Source organism: Biomphalaria glabrata, chromosome 1 (genome assembly GCF_947242115.1).
Source record: "Biomphalaria glabrata chromosome 1, xgBioGlab47.1, whole genome shotgun sequence".
NCBI classification, from domain to species: Eukaryota; Metazoa; Mollusca; class Gastropoda; family Planorbidae; genus Biomphalaria; species Biomphalaria glabrata.
The window spans coordinates 49,599,035-49,617,189 of NC_074711.1; the positions used below are offsets into that span (position 1 = coordinate 49,599,035).

At 38.0% G+C, this 18,155-nt stretch overlaps 1 protein-coding gene across 1 annotated transcript in view; it reads left to right on the forward strand.

Moving 5' to 3' along the window:
• Positions 1-1,489: 1,489 nt before the first annotated feature.
• LOC106052829 (dopamine receptor 2-like) overlaps positions 1,490-18,155 on the forward strand; it is a 32,125-nt gene continuing 15,459 nt past the window's right edge. The window contains exons 1-2 of the mRNA XM_056041153.1: positions 1,490-1,645; positions 5,239-6,247. The gene's annotated coding sequence lies outside the window, so the exon portion shown is untranslated. The remainder of the gene's footprint in view (positions 1,646-5,238; positions 6,248-18,155) is intronic.

An 18,155-nucleotide genomic window follows, 5' to 3' on the forward strand; every position in this document is an offset into this window, starting at 1 on the left:
CCCTGGCTACAATCCAGGCATCTAGATAATACAGTAAATAAAACAATCCAGGCATCTAGATAATACAGTAAATTTAAACAATACAGGCACCTAGAAATGCAGTAAATTTAGACAATCCAGGCATCTAGATAATAGGAAATAAAACAATTCAGGCACCTAGAAAATACAGTAAATAAAACAAAACAGGCACCTAGATAATAATAATTTTAATAATAATAATAATGTTAGTCTTCGAGTCCAAAGATTAGTGAGGAATGCAATATTTCCCGTGGCTGCGCAGCCCCATCTGTGACCTACATATTTTCCCGCATCCAGGGCAAACATAACAAATGTCCGCAGTCGGTCGAGTTAGATGTTCTTTTCGCCGTCTGCATCTGTCCTCGGCAGCGGATTTTCTTTTGGTCTCAAATGTGTATCCAGCGTCCTTTGTGAGTGACCTCCAGCTGTCTGCAACCAGGTGCTATCTTCAATGTCAGCTAAGGCAATCTGTTACGTCAACCACCTTTCAGCTCACCAAAAAAGACTGCCATTGGAATACGTTCGTCTTTCCTGCCCACCATAACTGTCGGACCATAAGAAGTCCCTCTATGCTGTCCATTCCGGCGTTCGCAAGGACATCGCTGTTTGTAGTGCGGTCTTGCCACCACGGAACGCAAGCATCTTTGGTGAAAGCGCTCTAGTAGTCTTAGTTGCTTTCTGTATAGTGTCCATGTCTCAGATCCATAAAGAATGGTTGAGACATTGATTTTTGTTGGCAGGCGGAGCGATTCATTCCGGCAAACTCTCGCCTGAAGGCGTCCAAAAGCGCTACTGGCCCTGGCCAGACGGTTATCAACTTCCCTTTAAAGTAAGGCTTTATTGGATACTAAACTACCCAGATATGTGAAGAGGCTGTCCTTTTACGGTGATCTTTGGGGCTGAGTAGGTTTTATTGGGTGACTTCTGGAACATGACTTCTTTTTTCCCGAGGTTTATAGATAAACCGAAAGAGGCGGCAGCGTATACAAATTCATTGACCGCGTTCTGGAGATCATGTTCATTGTGAGCTAGCAGGGGGCAATCATTGGCATAGAGAAGCTCCGTTAGTATAGTAGACGTCGAAGATTGAACACATAGCCATCCGAACGAAACTTGATGTAGATGCCTTCGTGCAATCGCTTCCTCATTTGACCCAGCATAACGCCAAAAAAGAATAGAGTAGGAGCAAGTACACAGCCCTGCTTCTCGCCATTTTCTATAGGGAAGTGATCATACAGGTCACCATTGTGTGAAAATAATAAAACCCAGGCACCTAGATAATGCAGTAAATATTAAAACCCAGGCTCCTAGATAATACAGTAAGAAAAGGATTAAATTTATATTTCTATATACTCAACCATGACTCAACATATGACTCCACATCATGTCCACATTAATAAAATTGTTGAAAAAAAAAATTCGCAAAATTAAGTTTTTATATACAGATTTGTTTCAGGGTTTTATTTTTTCATTGAACAACTCCAATGGCTGGCAATGGCTTGTGGGTTGATTAAAGTTGAACTTGTAGACTCATAATCTGTGCACAAAGATTTCGAGAGGATAGCCTATCATTCTTAGATCAACTTATCAACCTATCAATCTTAGATAAAAAGAAACACTTCTAAAGGTACATTCCAATAGATTTGTAAAGTTACATTTATCAACGATAATAGGAAAATATCTGAAGGTCTGAGATCTAGACTAGTTAGTAGATCTATATCTGAAGTTCTGAGATCTAGACTAGTTAGTAGATCTATATCTGAAGGTCTGAGATCTAGACTAGTTAGTAGATCTATATCTGAAGGTCTGAGATCTAGACTATAGCTCCTCCTTCGTGATCGAAGATGAGCACATTTCTCATTTCCTATGGACTCGAAGATGACTGTAAAGTCCAATCCTTGCTTTAAAAAGCCGGCCGCAAGGGGTGGGTTTGGTCAGTTGCAGACAGGCCTGCGTCTTCTCTCAGCTTTTTGTTGTTTCGGCGCTCTTTCACCCTGGCCACTCTTCTTGATTTAAATCTTGAGACTCCGAGACTCACAGCTTCACGCCACGAGGAGCGATCGAAAGCTAATGCTTCCCAGCAATGAATGTCCATATCACATTCCTTGAAGGAGCTCTTGAGAATGTCTTTTTAGCGCTTGTATTGACCTCCCAGGGAGCGCCATACAGAAGTCGTTTGGGAAGGCGATTGTCTGGCATGCGGACTACATATCCCGCCCATCGAAGTTGGGACCTTTTACAGTCTAGCTTTTGGTGGGGCGGAAATATAGGGTTCAGGACTCTGATGCATATAGGAGTGACGGGAGAACTACAGCACTGTAGACTTTCAGTTTTGTGGATATGCTGAGTCGTCTCCGTTGCCACACTTGTTCTTGAAGTCTGCCAAAAGCAGCACTGGCACGAGCAACACGGAAGTCAACCTCATCATCTAGGTTGGCGTTGACTGATATGGTGCCTCCCAGATAGACAAACTTTTTGACGTTTGCTAATTTCTGGCCATTTATGAGAATGTCTGGTTCTGTGACAGATTTATTTGGAGGAGGTTGTTTCAGCACTTGTATCTTTTTTTACATTTGAGGCCAAAATGTTTGCAGGTGTTAGCGAAGAGGGACAGGCTCTTTTGAAGGTCTTCGTTTGCGGCATTTAGGGCATAGTCATCTGCGAATAGTAGGTCTCCGGTGCAGTCTTAGTTTACCTTGGTCCTTGCCTTGAGTCTCTGAGTGTTGAAGAAACTTGCATCGGTGCGATATACCCACCCTAATGGCATCTTTCAACATGGCGGTGGACATTATGCTGAAAAGCACACAGCCCTGCTTCACGCCATTTGAGACAGGAAAAGACTTGGAGTAGTCTCCGTTGTCTTGGACTCTTGCTTACATGTCGTCATGGAATTGGCGCACCATTGTTTATTAATTGATCCGGGCAGCCGAATTAGGACATGATTTGACAAAGGCCTTCACGACTGACTTTATCAAAAGCTTTAGTCAAATCTACGAATACAGTATAGAAATTTGAATTTTGCTCTCTACATTTCTCTTGGAGTTGGCGGACTGCACAGATCATGTCAACCGTGCCTCTACCACGCATGAAGCCGCATTGACTCTCCTGAAGTAGGCCAGTTTCTAGGTGGTATTGTAGTCTATTTAATAGCACCCTAGCCAAAACCTTGCCAGCAATGCATAGGAGAGATATGCCACAATGGTTATCGTATAACTGCCTATTTCCCTTTCTCTTGTAGAGATGAATGGAGGCGTCTTTGAACTCTTGTGGTAGTTTTTTTTTGTTCCCACATTATCTGGTAGATTTCTGTTAGTTTAGCTGTCACCTCTGAACTGACAAGTGAGTATATTTCAGCAGGGATGGAGTCTAGTCCCGGTGCCTTACCATTTGAGAGGTTGGATATTGCAGTCATTACTTTATTGAGCCGGGGAGGGTCAGTGAGTGAATGGTTTATTGGGACTTGTTCCAGGCGTGCAATGGCTTCGGCGCTAATACTTGATGGACAGTTAAGGACGGTACTGAAGTGTTCAGCCCAGCGAACAAGTATATCCTCCTTGTCTGTGAGAAGTTTGTTTCCATCAGAACTAAATATGGGGGATGAGCTATTTTGTTGAGAACCAAATTGAATTGAAAAACATTTGTGTATTTTTACTGTCAGCATAGGACTGGATTTCTTCTGCTTTTTTTGTTAAGCCATGACTCCTTCATGAGTCTCAGGTTCCACTGGACCTCTCCTTTGGCATTAGTGTAGCATTCTCTGCTTTGGCGGCAAGTTGGAATACACAGAAAGACCTTAAAGCAATATTGCTTGTGTGTTAAAAGCTGTTCAATTTGCACATTGTTTTCGTCAAACCAATCTTGCTGCTTGCGTTTTGGCTGACCAAGGACGCTGCTAACCAAAGAGTACACAGAGTCCCTTAGCTTATTCCAGCTGTTTTTCACATCCTTGTTCATGTGCAGAGTTTTAATTTCACTGTCTAGTTTGTTGATGAGCCCTTGCTTGATATTTGGGATTTTGAGCTTACCAACATCTTGGCGCTTTGCATGCTTGCATTCTTGGGGCCGTCTAGGTGGTTTGATGCATATTTTCAGCTTAGATAAGATTAAGCGATGATCAGTCCAACAGTCAGCTCCGCATAAAGCTTTGGTGACTTTGACGTCTTGTCTATCAGACTGTCTGACAATGATGAAGTCTACTTGATGATGCCAGAGCTTGGACCTAGGATGTATCCATGATGTCTTTTTTCTATGAGGTAGCTAGAAAAGAGTACAATTCTAGTAACAATGCACCATTGCTGTTTCAGTGACCAATTTCATGTCTGCCCAGAACATTACTCCAAGTTTTCCAGTCGGAGCCTACCCTGGCATTGAAGTAACCCAGTATTATGAGTTTGTTTGTTTTTGAGCGTTTTGATTATTGCAGAGTTCCGATCCTTGTAGAAATTTTCCTTGATGTTGTCTTTGTTGGACATGAGGCATAGGCACTTATTAGAGTTGCGTGCCGCCTTGAGGTCAGGGGTAGGCGTAAGTAGGCGTAAGACGGTCATTTATGCCTTTAGTTAGTAGGTCTATATATGAAGGTCTGAGATCTAGACTAGTTAGTAGATCTAGTATTAATAAGTTAGGAATTAAAAAAAAACATGTAACATATAGAATAGCAGCACTAAGGAACTAAAGTTATTGAGAGAAGAAAATATCTCAAAATTTAGGAGAACTCGAACCTCGGACTCGAGCCTGCCCCATCGCCTAGCAGCGACCATAACATCTACTTTGACCACCCGGCTCTCAAGCTGACAAGTCTTGTTATCTGCTCACCGCATTGCTACCCAGGGCCACATGATTATGCTTTGAATAGTTGTTTCACGAGGTTAATAGTTAATACCTTGTGTACAATAAACTGAAAGTAACGCTAGATAGACTGATGACTTTAAACTTTAAAGTAATTATGAAGAGACTTCTGGCAAAAGGAGGATATGTCATCCGCCGGCAGGCGTTACCATAATGATTGAGGTAGTCCTCCTTTTACACTGTGTGTTTTTGTATTGCAATGGTATATTGTCCAGTTATTGAATGCAATCCTTTATATTTCTAGTTTCCATTTTGGGACATGCATTACCGAATGAAGAAAAACCACAACTCCATAACAACATATTATTTATTTCTAGGTAACTAGGAAACGCTATTAATGATACCATTCCGCTTGTATTCCATTTTTTTCAGATTCATTGACAAAAGATCTATTAGTCCATCAAGTCTATAGCATATTGATATGAATTCGGCCGGTGACATCATATTAAAAGATACTACTCCATTGCCTTTCAATGGTTCAAATATTTCAAATATTAACCCAGCATTATTACCACAATACCCTCCTGGTCAGAACATCTTGTACATGATTGGTGGATCACCTCAGTCCTCGAGATCATTCTACTCCTGTGACAGACTCAGAAGACTCAATCTCCAGGAACAAGCCAAGTGTTCTGGCATCAGCTCTCTTATCCAAGTCATCTTTTGTTGCTGTTGTTTGGATATTTCCAAAGACATGGCTGTTTAAATAATTCATATTGTTGCTTTTTAGATTGACAATTAAATCTTAAATACTAGTGTCTGTTTTAACTAGATTGAAAAATATCGATCTAAAGCTTATGGCTACAAAAACAACAACAAAAAAGTTGGTATAATTTAAAAAAAAAAGAAATATTTTACACATTGACTTTCGATTTAGGATGAGAACAAAAGTGTCTCAAGAGATTTAAAGTCAATTGACTTCTCTTGTACATTAAATGCCGAGGTGTTCTGTCTCATACTTTACAAATATATTTGTATGTGTGTGTGTGTTCGTCTGTTTACTTTTGTTTTCACATTGTTGACATCTCCATGTGTGAAGAACAGAAAGGTGTTAAAAGTTGTAACTTAACTCACGGGCTGCTAAATGAGAAGCGAGAGCTTGTCGCGTGCTCACTGCATCCCAAACTCGTTGGCCTTAAGCCCAGTTCGCCATTACAACCAGTGACTTTCTTCAGAAATCGTTTTAATCATCCGATGTTCTCTAGCCTACTATTGAATACAAATGCAAGTTTTGTGGAAGTATTGACATAATGTATTAAAGTGTCTGGACAAGCGATTTATGTGGCAGTGTGGTCAGTGCTGGCATTCCGAACAAGATAGGATGTATTCATTAACATATTGATTTATTCCATGGCCAGTGGCTGAGGATAATCCATGTCATGTAAGATACCCAACGGTGTTTGTCTAGTTGTGTTTGTGGATGTTCCAATCAACAGGCTTGTTTAGAAGTGTTAAGACGTCACACACATTTCTGATAGGACTCATAGATTTAGTGAGAGCTTTAATACACAAACTTTTGATGACCTAAACAGTGACCTTGTGACCAGATAACTTTGGAATGCTAGCTGGTCAGTAAGGACATAAGTGGGAGGTCAGTAGTTTGTGCTATACATTAAACTGGTCAGTCTCAGGGAATTCAAGTGAGCCCAAATACCATCTGTATTATACAATTAGGAGGCCACTCAAGCAATTCGAACGAGTCAGTTCACTGTTTCCTATTGAAATGATCAATCACAAAAAAAAAAAAACAACGTGAAATGTCTGTAGCCTCCCCCCTCTCCCTATTCGCGTTGTTACGTTTTTTCCTTAGTACTTACTTTTTTAAACTGCTTCCAGCCTTTACAAGTTTACACAAAGTTTGCATAATATTATTTGGTACTTTCACATTGCATCATTTAAAGCTTAGGTCACAAAACATACTACATATATTTACGTCACATGATTCAGTATATATGTTTAGGTTACGAGACATGTACATATGTTTAGGTCACAAGACTGAACCATAATCTTCAAATACAAAAACAAAATTTAATAAAATACTTAGAAAGACACAAAGATAAAGGCACTTTCCTCGTCCCATATGCTAGGACAAATTTGTACTAATGCTCCTTCTTCCCTAGCGCTATTAGAGCATAGAATAGGTTGCCTGAGCTAGTCAGGAAAACCAGTGACTTGGCAGAATTTAGGTCATTGGTTAGTATGCATGACTAAATGCATGACGCGTAGGACGTAATCATCTTCTTTTTTGAAGTAACTTCTGTATTATATAAGATAAGATATAGTACATATGCTTAGGTCACAAGACATATTAGGTCACAAGACATATTAGGTCACAAGACATATGTGGTCACAAGACATATTAGGTCACAAGACATAGTACATATGTTTAGGTCAGAGGACAAAGTACATATTGTAGTAACTGAATGGACGCAACTCAATGAGATATAGATGTTTATTTACATGAAGACATCACAAATTCAGAACCAATGTCTACCCTTGAGCACAGCCTCTAGACTTGGGCGGAACTTGTTCTCTTCCTTCTAATGTCAACATCCTCCCTAGTCTAGTCTCAAATAGTGCGCACCTTCTGCACTCTCTTGGATGGCAGTGTGCATGGCAAAGTTATAACAATATGTTTAGGCTACAAGAAATGTACATATGTTTAGGTCACAAGACATGGTTAATATGTTTAGGTCACAAGAATTAGTACATATGTTTAGGTCACGAGAATTAGTAAATATGTTTAGGTCACAAAACGCAGAAAATATGTTTAGGTCACAAAACACAGAAAATATGTTTAGGTCACAAAACACAGAAAATATGTTTAGGTCACAAAACACAGAAAATATGTTTAGGTCACAAAAAACACAGAAAATATGTTTAGGTCACAAAACACAGAAAATATGTTTAGGTCACAAAACACAGAAAATATGTTTAGGTCACAAAACACAGAAAATATGTTTAGGTCACAAAAAACACAGAAAATATGTTTAGGTCACAAGACATAGTACATATGTTTAGGTCGCAAAATATAGTTTATTTTGAGTTCCTAAACAGAGTTCATTAGAAGATCTAGTACAAAATTAATGTCACCGTAGTGGATAGCTTAATTCTCAACGTCTGAAGCAAAGTCCAAGTAGAGACACCATCCTCTGACTCATACACTCTTCTTATAGCCCTAGGCGCAGGTTCTACTTCACAATCGATCGCTCAAGATTTGCAAATCACTATTTTCTATAAAGATTGAGTTGGGACCAAGGGTTAGTGGTAATTTAGAACTTGAGTCTGTACAATTTCAATGAGGCATTGGTCAGGATTTTTATTATTGATGGAGATATAAATTCTGGTTTATCTATTAATTAGGATTAAATCTTGACCATCTTGCTATAAGGACTGAGTCAGCGTTATGTTAAGAATATAGTGAGCATTACCTTGCTATAAGAATTGCGTCAGGTCTATCTTGCTATAAGGATTCTGAAGTCTTACAACGCACGGACATCGGTCGATTGATTGGTCAGCGACACGTTCTTAGTTCGTTCTATTGATTTAGAGTGAATCCAAAATATTTGATCTCAACCAACGTTCTGTCCCAGCCCATGTTGCTGTTCCAATTATTGATTGAAAATTAATTAAGTGTGGTATACTTTAAGGATATTTACAACGAACCAGCAGTTGGTCTTCTACTGAAAGATACTCAACGAAACCTAGTATAACATACTTTTATAGAGCGCTGTCAAAGACTTACATGTAAGTTAAACAAAACTATAGCAGAAATTAAAAATAATAAAAGAAGCTTTGAATACACACTTTGACTAACTACAGAGTGAAGGTTCAGTTTCCATTAGAGTCTGTACTAAGTCAAATTAAAAACTGTGAGGAGCACTATTATTTTACAAATCTTCTATCAACTCACTCTGTCTGTCTGTCTGGTCCAAAGTTTGTACACCTTTTTCTCCCACACTCAATCACAGATCAAGTGGAACATTTGGCTCAATTATGTCTTTTACCTGACAACACAATTTATTAAATTGTTTGATATCTCGAACAAGGGAAAGAAAGTTTACTTGACTGATAAAGTGGTATAAGTTGAACTAGTACCTTTTATATTTCGTAGAGAGAAAAGTTTCAAACTAACAATAGAGAACTCTAAAACCTTCTATTTCCATAAGCACTTCCCTGGCACTGTGATTAGTACAAAACTATTGCTCATTAATTATTTTGTTTGGTATAGAACAAAGGAAAAAAATCTTACCAAACAGATATGGTGGTATAAGTAGAATTAGTCCCCTTTAGAAGGTCTAAGTCCTGAGTGAACACGTTTTTTTATGCCTTTAAGACGCGATCATTGTAACATTCCCCCCCCCCCTAACTGGTCCTGACAAGTGATGCAATCATAGCGCACTGAGGAAGCTAAAAGCATTAAATCGCGCTAAAGAAATACAATTGGTACAAATATTTCTAATCACACAGATGTATTATTGTTAGTCTAAATCTATGACACATTTAATGACTTGACTGATCCAAACTCATTGATACAATTACACTTACGATAAGCTTTGTTATTTTAAAAGTATTTTTTATGTTTTTCTTGTCCTATTGTAGACTTGTACTTACAGCAACTGAATACCGGAGATAGGAAAGTAATTTACATAATCAATTCAAAAGCTGTAAAAAAATTTTTTACTCAAAACACGTAACGCGACGTTTTATCGACATAATTTCTTTAGCATTAAAACAATAAACTTAGCTTCAAGACTAGACAGTTGGTTCTAGTAGAAATATGATTAGATTTTGTCCAAGACTAGACAGTTGTTCCTAGTAGAAATATGATTAGATTTTGTCCAAGACTAGACAGTTGTTCCTAGTAGAAATATGATTAGATTTTGTCCAAGACTAGACAGTTGGTCCTAGTAGAAATATGATTAGATTTTGTCCAAGACTAGACAGTTGTTCCTAGTAGAAATATGATTAGATTTTGTCCAAGACTAGACAGTTGGTCCTAGTAGAAATATTATTAGATGTAGTCCAAGACTAGACAGTTGGTCCTAGTAGAAATATCATTAAATGTAGTCCTAGAATAGACAGTTGGTTCTAGTGAAAATATGATTAATGTAGTCCTAGACTAGACTGTTGGTCCTAGTAGAAATATCATTAAATGTAGTCCTAGAATAGACAGTTGGTCCTAGTGAAAATATGATTAATGTAGTCCTAGACTAGACTGTTAGTCCTAGTAGAAATATGATAAATTGTAGTCCTAGACTAGACAGTTAGACTTGTTAAAATATATCCAGATTTAGTTTCAAGCGAAGGCAATGGGTGCACATTACCAGATGATAAAATGAATCGCTTCAAATTGATGATTTCTGTTACTCAATACATCTCAACTTGAAGTGTGCTATGTACTCTGAGAAACAAAATGTAACGCACTAGAGGCACAAGGCGCAAATAACGCTTGGCACGATCGTTGTCCTTTCTTTTCAATCTGATCCCAAGAATACTCGGATATACGCCATTAATAATTGAATTCTTAATGTTCATATTTAAAAGATATTATATTATATTATATTATATTATATTATATTATGCTGTGTCCTGATTATATGCTCTATGTCTCTCGGGGCACTAACTGGCAGAGAACATTTTCCTATTGAACATAATCCTTGCTGTAGACACTCTTGTTGTAGATTTCAAATGTACTGTTGAATGTTGGCTTGTAAAGCCTGAAGAGAGAAAGTTGCCAATGTATGTGTGGGAAGCCAATCACCGCTGAGGTTTAGTTACGGTGTTCACTGGTGCTGAAAGCCATGACGCGATAATCCAGCCCGACCGAATCATTTCGCTGGCAAAGATCGTTAGCGGTCTATTGCTCTAGCCCTGTGACGTAGGCAAACTTCTTTCACTAGTCTAGGCAGGGGATACTTCAAGAATTTCAGAGTTGGCATCCAGTTGAACAAATTATAAACTAGATTCTATTAGCCTATTTCTTCAAGACAAAATAATATGTAGATTTAGGCCTCAGAAGCTCAAAACTAACAACTATCAGATCTAGTTATTGTGGAGAATAGGAAAGATGACTGTACATAGTAGAACCTACATTGTTGTAATCCCAAATCTAGAAATTAATAATACTAGGATTAAGTTTTGTCCCGCCATTCATAGCTACATCGAATTAACAACTTTAAAATTATTTTTTGTTATGTTAAATAAGGAAGGTCCACTTGAAAATCTGTTACATCTAATTGGCACGGCCCGCTTTAGAACACTACCCCTCTCAAACATATATTTGTTGCATATGAATTCGATGACCGGTAGGACTTATTTCCCTCCACACTACGCCCTAGAAAATAGTCCTAAATATAATCTCCGAGAACTCTTCAATTTGTTCAGCTCTTTATCGAACTGTTAGAAAGGTTCTCTGGTGCTTTTCGGCTAGAACCCTTTTTATGACTGCATCAAACGCTCACGTAATCTTTTGTCCCCCCCCCCCCATTTTAACACTTCCCTAACAGTTTTGACTAATACTTTCTAGTTTGTTACGTTGAATTAGAACGGCCCGCTTGACCTCCCACACACAAACACATTTTTCTGGCCTGAGAATTTTAGTTTCACTTTTTTTTTATATTCCCACCGTCACCACCCCTTGAAAAATATTTCTATATAAAATCACGCAACGTGACGTAATTCAATATTAAATTATTTCATAACCTGTGTTCTCCTCTACTTCAGTATTTGTCCTGTGTTCTCCTCTACTTCAGTATCTGTCCTGTGTTCTCCTCTACTTCAGTATCTGTCCTGTGTTCTCCTCTACTTCAGTATCTGTCCTGTGTTCTCCTCTACTTCAGTATCTGTCCTGTGTTCTCCTCTACTTCAGTATCTGTCCTGTGTTCTCCTCTACTTCAGTATCTGTCCTGTGTTCTCCTCTACTTCAGTATTTGTCCTGTGTTCTCCTCTACTTCAGTATCTGTCCTGTGTTCTCCTCTACTTCAGCATCTGTCCTGTTTTCTCCTCTACTTCAGTATCTGTCCTGTGTTCTCCTCTACTTCAGTATCTGTCCTGTGTTCTCCTCTACTTCAGTATCTGTCCTCTACTTCAGTATCTGTCCTGTGTTCTTCTCTACTTCAGTATCTGTCCTGTGTTCTCCTCTACTTCAGTATCTGTCCTGTGTTCTCCTCTACTTCAGTATTTGTCCAGTGTTTTCCTCTACTTCAGTATTTGTCCTGCGTTCTCCTCTACTTCAGTATCTGTCCTGTGTTCTCCTCTACTTCAGTATCTGTCCTGTGTTCTCCTCTACTTCAGTATCTGTCCTGTGTTCTCATATTTGCATGTTATGTTAAGCTGACGCCGTACCGTGTCTTGTAAACTCTTATGTTAGATCGTTTTATTTAAGATAGCCGACAAAGATTGTCTTTGACACATTGAGCCATTCCCCAATGGATTTTTAAATCTATTAGTATAAGACAGCAGTCGCTGTAAGTTAAAAGAGACGTTTCTGCACATTAAAACCTCTCCATCAGATACTGAAAGGAAACAAAAATTGCAATGTAATACAGTAAATGACAGTTTGAAAAAAAAGCAACTGAATAGTGAGTTGAATATTTTTTAATTACTGTTTAACCCACATACATTAAATTTCAGTATCACTGTATGACTAAGCTTAAAATATAAATGTTTTATAGTACGTCATTGTGCATTTACAAAAATTGTCATTTCTGGACTGTGGCCAGTACTGCAGAAAAGTAAATAATATCCTCCCTGAGGTAAAAACATATTTTCCATATATCTCTTTTTTTTCTCTTAATCTAAATGATGTCATTGTTTGGACGTTGTCCAAAGTCCACAGAACTGCCCCGTACTTGTACCAAGTGCAAGATTACCAAATAGTATTTCAGCATTTTAAAATTTTGTTTCGTATGTGTGTAAGAGTTAAATCTCAAAACTAAAAGCGCTATTGAAAATATCATTTCACAATGTCACCTTCACCTTAGTCTGTGGCACCGTTGAAACCGCACATGATATTTCGTTTCTTGTGTCTCTTCCATTGACATACCCATCCATTCATAAATGTTTTTCTACCTTCGCTTTCCTTGTCTGCTTCTTCTCCTTTTCCTTGATCCTGTTCCCTGCAGGCAGGGCCGGTCCTAGCAATTGCGGGTCCCTATGCGAAACTGATTTCGCAGGTCTAGTCTGGGTGGGAATAAGGATAATAAGTGAAAATTAAGATTTTTTATTAGAAAATACATTCAGCTTTGCATTTTATTCATTCTTTTAAAAGTACTAAATTGCAATCAAGTTAACTTTACTTTACGAATCTTGCTACCTATGGCATATTTATATGCCAGTGACTATAAAAGTAAAAAAGGTATTGGAACTTCCGGTTAAGGTGAAAATTCGTCCGATTATTACAATTTATTACATGAAAGCTTAGGTTGCAGTGGTCTAAGACCGGCCCTGCCTGCAGGAAAGACTTAGTGAGTCTTGAGGATCTCATACTCTTTGCTTTTGTTGACAGTAGTCGTGGGTTCCAATCGCTACTGTCTCGAATGTTCAAATTTGCGATATGGTCTTTGGATGTGATGCCAAGAATGTAGGGCGTGGAGTGTATGTGCCCCTGGAAAATGTTGATTGTGATGCCTAGAATGTAGGGCATGGAGTGTAGGTGCCCCTGGAAAATGTTGATTGTGATGCCAAGAATGTAGGACATGGAGCGTAGGTGCCCCGGGAAAATGTTGATTGTGATGCCTAGAATGTAGGGCGTGGAGTGTAGGTGCCCCTGGAAAATGTTGATTGTGATGCCTAGAATGTAGGGCGTGGAGTGTAGGTGCCCCTGGAAAATGTTGATTGTGATGCCTAGAATGTAGGACGTGGAGTGTAGGTGCCCCTGGAAAATGTTGATTGTGATGCCTAGAATGTAGGGCGTGGAGTGTAGGTGCCCCTGGAAAATGTTGATTGTGATGCCTAGAATGTAGGACATGGAGCGTAGGTGCCCCGGGAAAATGTTGATTGTGATGCCTAGAATGTAGGGCATGGGGCGTAGGTCCCAGGAAAATGTTGATTGTGATGCCTAGAATGTAGGGCATGGGGCGTAGGTCCCAGGAAAATGTTGATTGTGATGCCTAAAATGTAGGGCATGGGGCGTAGGTCCCAGGAAAATGTTGATTGTGATGCCTAGAATGTAGGACGTGGAGTGTAGGTCCCAGGAAAATGTTGATTGTGATGCCTAGAATGTAGGGCGTGGAGTGTAGGTCCCAGGAAAATGTTGATTGTGATGCCTAGAATGTAGGGCGTGAAGTGTAGGTCCCAGGAAAATGTTGATTGTGATGCCTAGAATGTAGGGCATGGGGCGTAGGTCCCAGGAAAATGTTGATTGTGATGCCTAGAATGTAGGGCGTGGAGTGTAGGTCCCAGGAAAATGTTGATTGTGATGCCTAGAATGTAGGACGTGGAGTGTAGGTCCCAGGAAAATGTTGATTGTGATGTCTAGAATGTAGGGCGTGGAGTGTAGGTCCCAGGAAAATGTTGATTGTGATGCCTAGAATGTATGACGTGGAGTGTAGGTCCCAGGAAAATGTTGATTGTGATGCCTAGAATGTATGACGTGGAGTGTAGGACCCAGGAAAATGTTGAATGTTTCATTTCTCCGGCTGTCCTAGAACGCTATCTCCTGAGGTTTCTATCCGTACATTACGAGCACTATATATCTATATATAGATCTGATCATCTGTTCCGAGAAATATACTGATTTGTTGTTGATATACCTAGAATGACCTATATCTACATGAAGATCATTTTATCCGTATTAACATGTTAAACAAGGTTACAAAGACAGTTTGTGTGGAAACACAAACTCAATATAGGACCCCGAAATGGTCAACCCAGGCAGGTAAAAAGGCAGGTTTCAATATTTTCAGAAAGAATATCAGAATGAAATACTATCAAAGGCATATGACAGAGAAGAATGGAGAAAGAAGGTTGACAGATCTTGTGTGATGCCCCAACGGTCCCGCAGACCAACGGAAAGTGAAGGTGAAGCTAGACGTGAACCTGTCCTTACTGATTTTATATAATGATTATCTAATTGTTCTGTAAAAGGCCAATCTCTTATTGTAAGCCTCAAGAAAAAAAAATTCCGTTAAAAAAATTTTTGTTAATTCCTTTTTACTCTAGTTAGAGGGCCCGCGGCTACCGTCCGCGTTGCAGTTCACGCGATAATATGATAGACTACTTGTAAATTGTTGTTTTAAATTATTTTCCAATTATATGCATACTAAATAGGTTTTTTCTCTTTAAAAGAAAGTAAAAAATTTTTAGTAAACATAGTAGTTAGTATAAAAAAAACTTACTTAGCTTAGCAATACAAATGTAACAAAAATATTTTATGACAAATAATCTAAAACCGTTTGTATTAATGTGTTTAAAAATATGGTATATTGCTATCTTTATTACTTAATAGCCTCCAGTGTTTGTCACTACTAATAGTGAATAGTTGTACAATTGGTGTATTTTTTATGAAAAAGCTGATTGCATAGTTGATTTTTAAAAATTAAATTTTTCGCTTTCAGAAAAGAAAAAAGTAGCCGTTTTATCAGAACTTTGTATGGTCTAAAACAGTGATGCCCAACCTAATTTGACCCGCGGGCCATTATAATTTCCATCTCGCGGCCACATGAACGAAAATTTATAAAATGAAATGAAATTGTTCTGAAACTATTTTGGTAGAAACCTATGGATTTGACACTTAATTAATAGGTTAGTTGACAATTATATATTTTTGTTACGCGTCAGACAATACCTTCATTTCTCGACTTAAATGTGTGCAACACCGAGTCATTTTGTGGTCTCTTTTTGATAAATATTTCCATGGATCCTCCAATATCTAGGCATAGTTTAACATCTTTTATTCGCGACTCAAACCAAGAATGCCACCATATTTATTTTATAATGCCGTCTTTATGTTGCTTTATTAAACAGTCACACTTTCTTTATACAATAAATATGTTGGCTTATTATCATGTTCCACAACAAAAAAAGTAAAGATCTGCTAACTTTTCCTGGTAGATTCTACATTCAGAGTTCCAGTTCATAAACACAAATGTTTAAGCTCATGGTACCAATCCATTAGAGAAAAAGTGAGGGCCCAAACATAGGTAAAGATACATTTTTTCAACTTTTTTTTTTGTTTGGAAGGTAGATTTCTACACATAGTACCGACGTTTCGGCGGGCCGGATGGAACGACGTCGCGGGCCAGATGGCCGTAGTTTGGGCATCACTGGTCCAAAATATCATGATGTCGGATTTTCAATATTTTTTTTAGTTTACGAGATCTAAACGGGACGGACGGACTAACGGACGAACAAACAGACCACACAAAACTAATAGCATCTATTCCCGTTTCGGGGGCCGCTAAAAAATAGTACGTCCGACTCCCTTAGGGTGCCACTGACATTTATGGTCTTCAGAAAGATATTACTTTTGAAAAAAAATACATATGTAAATTCTATACATTTGATTTCAACATTTTATAAATACAAGAAAAACATAAAAACTATTTCTATCACAAGACAATAAACTCCCTTTATATACAAGCTATCTATCACAAGACAATAAACTCCCTTTATATACAAGCTATCTATCACAAGACAATACTCTCCCTTTATATACAAGCTATCTATCCCAAGACAATAAACTCCCTTTATATACAAGCTATCTATCAAAAGACAATAAACTCCCTTTATATACAAGCTATCTATCACAAGACAATACTCTCCCTTTATATACAAGCTATCTATCACAAGACAATAAACTCCCTTTATATACAAGCTATCTATCACAAGACAATAAACTCCCTTTATATACAAGCTATCTATCAAAAGACAATAAACTCCCTTTATATACAAGCTATCTATCACAAGACAATACTCTCCCTTTATATACAAGCTATCTATCAAAAGACAATACTCTCCCTTTATATACAAGCTATCTATCACAAGACAATAAACTCCCTTTATATACAAGCTATCTATCACAAGACAATACTCTCCCTTTATATACAAGCTATCTATCAAAAGACAATAAACTCCCTTTATATACAAGCTATCTATCAAAAGACAATAAACTCCCTTTATATACAAGCTATCTATCAAAAGACAATAAACTCCCTTTATATACAAGCTATCTATCAAAAGACAATAAACTCCCTTTATATACAAGCTATCTATCACAAGACAATAAACTCCCTTTATATACAAGCTATCTATCACAAGACAATAAACTCCCTTTATATACAAGCTATCGAGCGAGTCTCTTCTCTTAATAAATGTGAATTCAAACTCAATGGAACATTTCTTTTCCCAGCGATATACAACAACTATTCAATTTCTAGAACAATCGCTCGAGTCGTTTTTGAGATTCGTGTCCAGATTCCAGCCTCCAGGTTCCAAGAAGTTCTGACTTGTGTTTTTTTTTCTGGGATTTGATTAATAACAAAATATTAGAATTATCACCGCAGTGGCTGTCTGTAGAATAACGTGAGTAGCGTGTTATTGTAGTTGCTACTGTTTTAGCGCTGTCTGTCTGTAAGTTGCTCAAAACTAAGAAACTAGGCCACCATTGTCTTGTGTTGCATATTGTGTCAACGTTTCAGTTCTGAATAATAAACCCTGTTGTTTTATGAAGCCTGCATGGCGTGTGCACATAGTAAAACAAACAATACTTTGGCATGGTCTTTTATTAATAACTAAAATAGGACATTTAGAAATTAAATTTCATGGCTGAAATTTTTTTTTTCCTTTTAATGAGTTGGCAGCAATTCAAACAAATATTATGTCAGTACAGAAGTCATCACTCAACAAACAAATATTATGTCAGTACAGAAGTCATCACTCAACAAATAAATATTTTGTCAAACATAATAGGTCGTGGTAAATCTGGTGGGTGGATAGATGGATGTTTGGATAGATGGATGATTGGATAGATGGATGATTGGATAGATAGATGATTGGATAGATGGATGATTGGATAGATAGATGATTGGATAGATGGATGATTGGATAGATAGATGATTGGATAGATGGATGATTGGATAGATAGATGATTGGATAGATGGATGTTTTAGGTAGATAGATTTTTAGATAGATAGATAGATAGATAAGATAAGATAGAAAGAGAGAGAGAGAGAGAGAGAGAGAAGAAGAAGAAAAAAACTAATTGAAAGCAGAATCTGATGTCAATAGTTCAAAGGTCAGCTATATTTTAAGGAGGCGGCATCGGGCTGATCGATGATTCTTCAGTT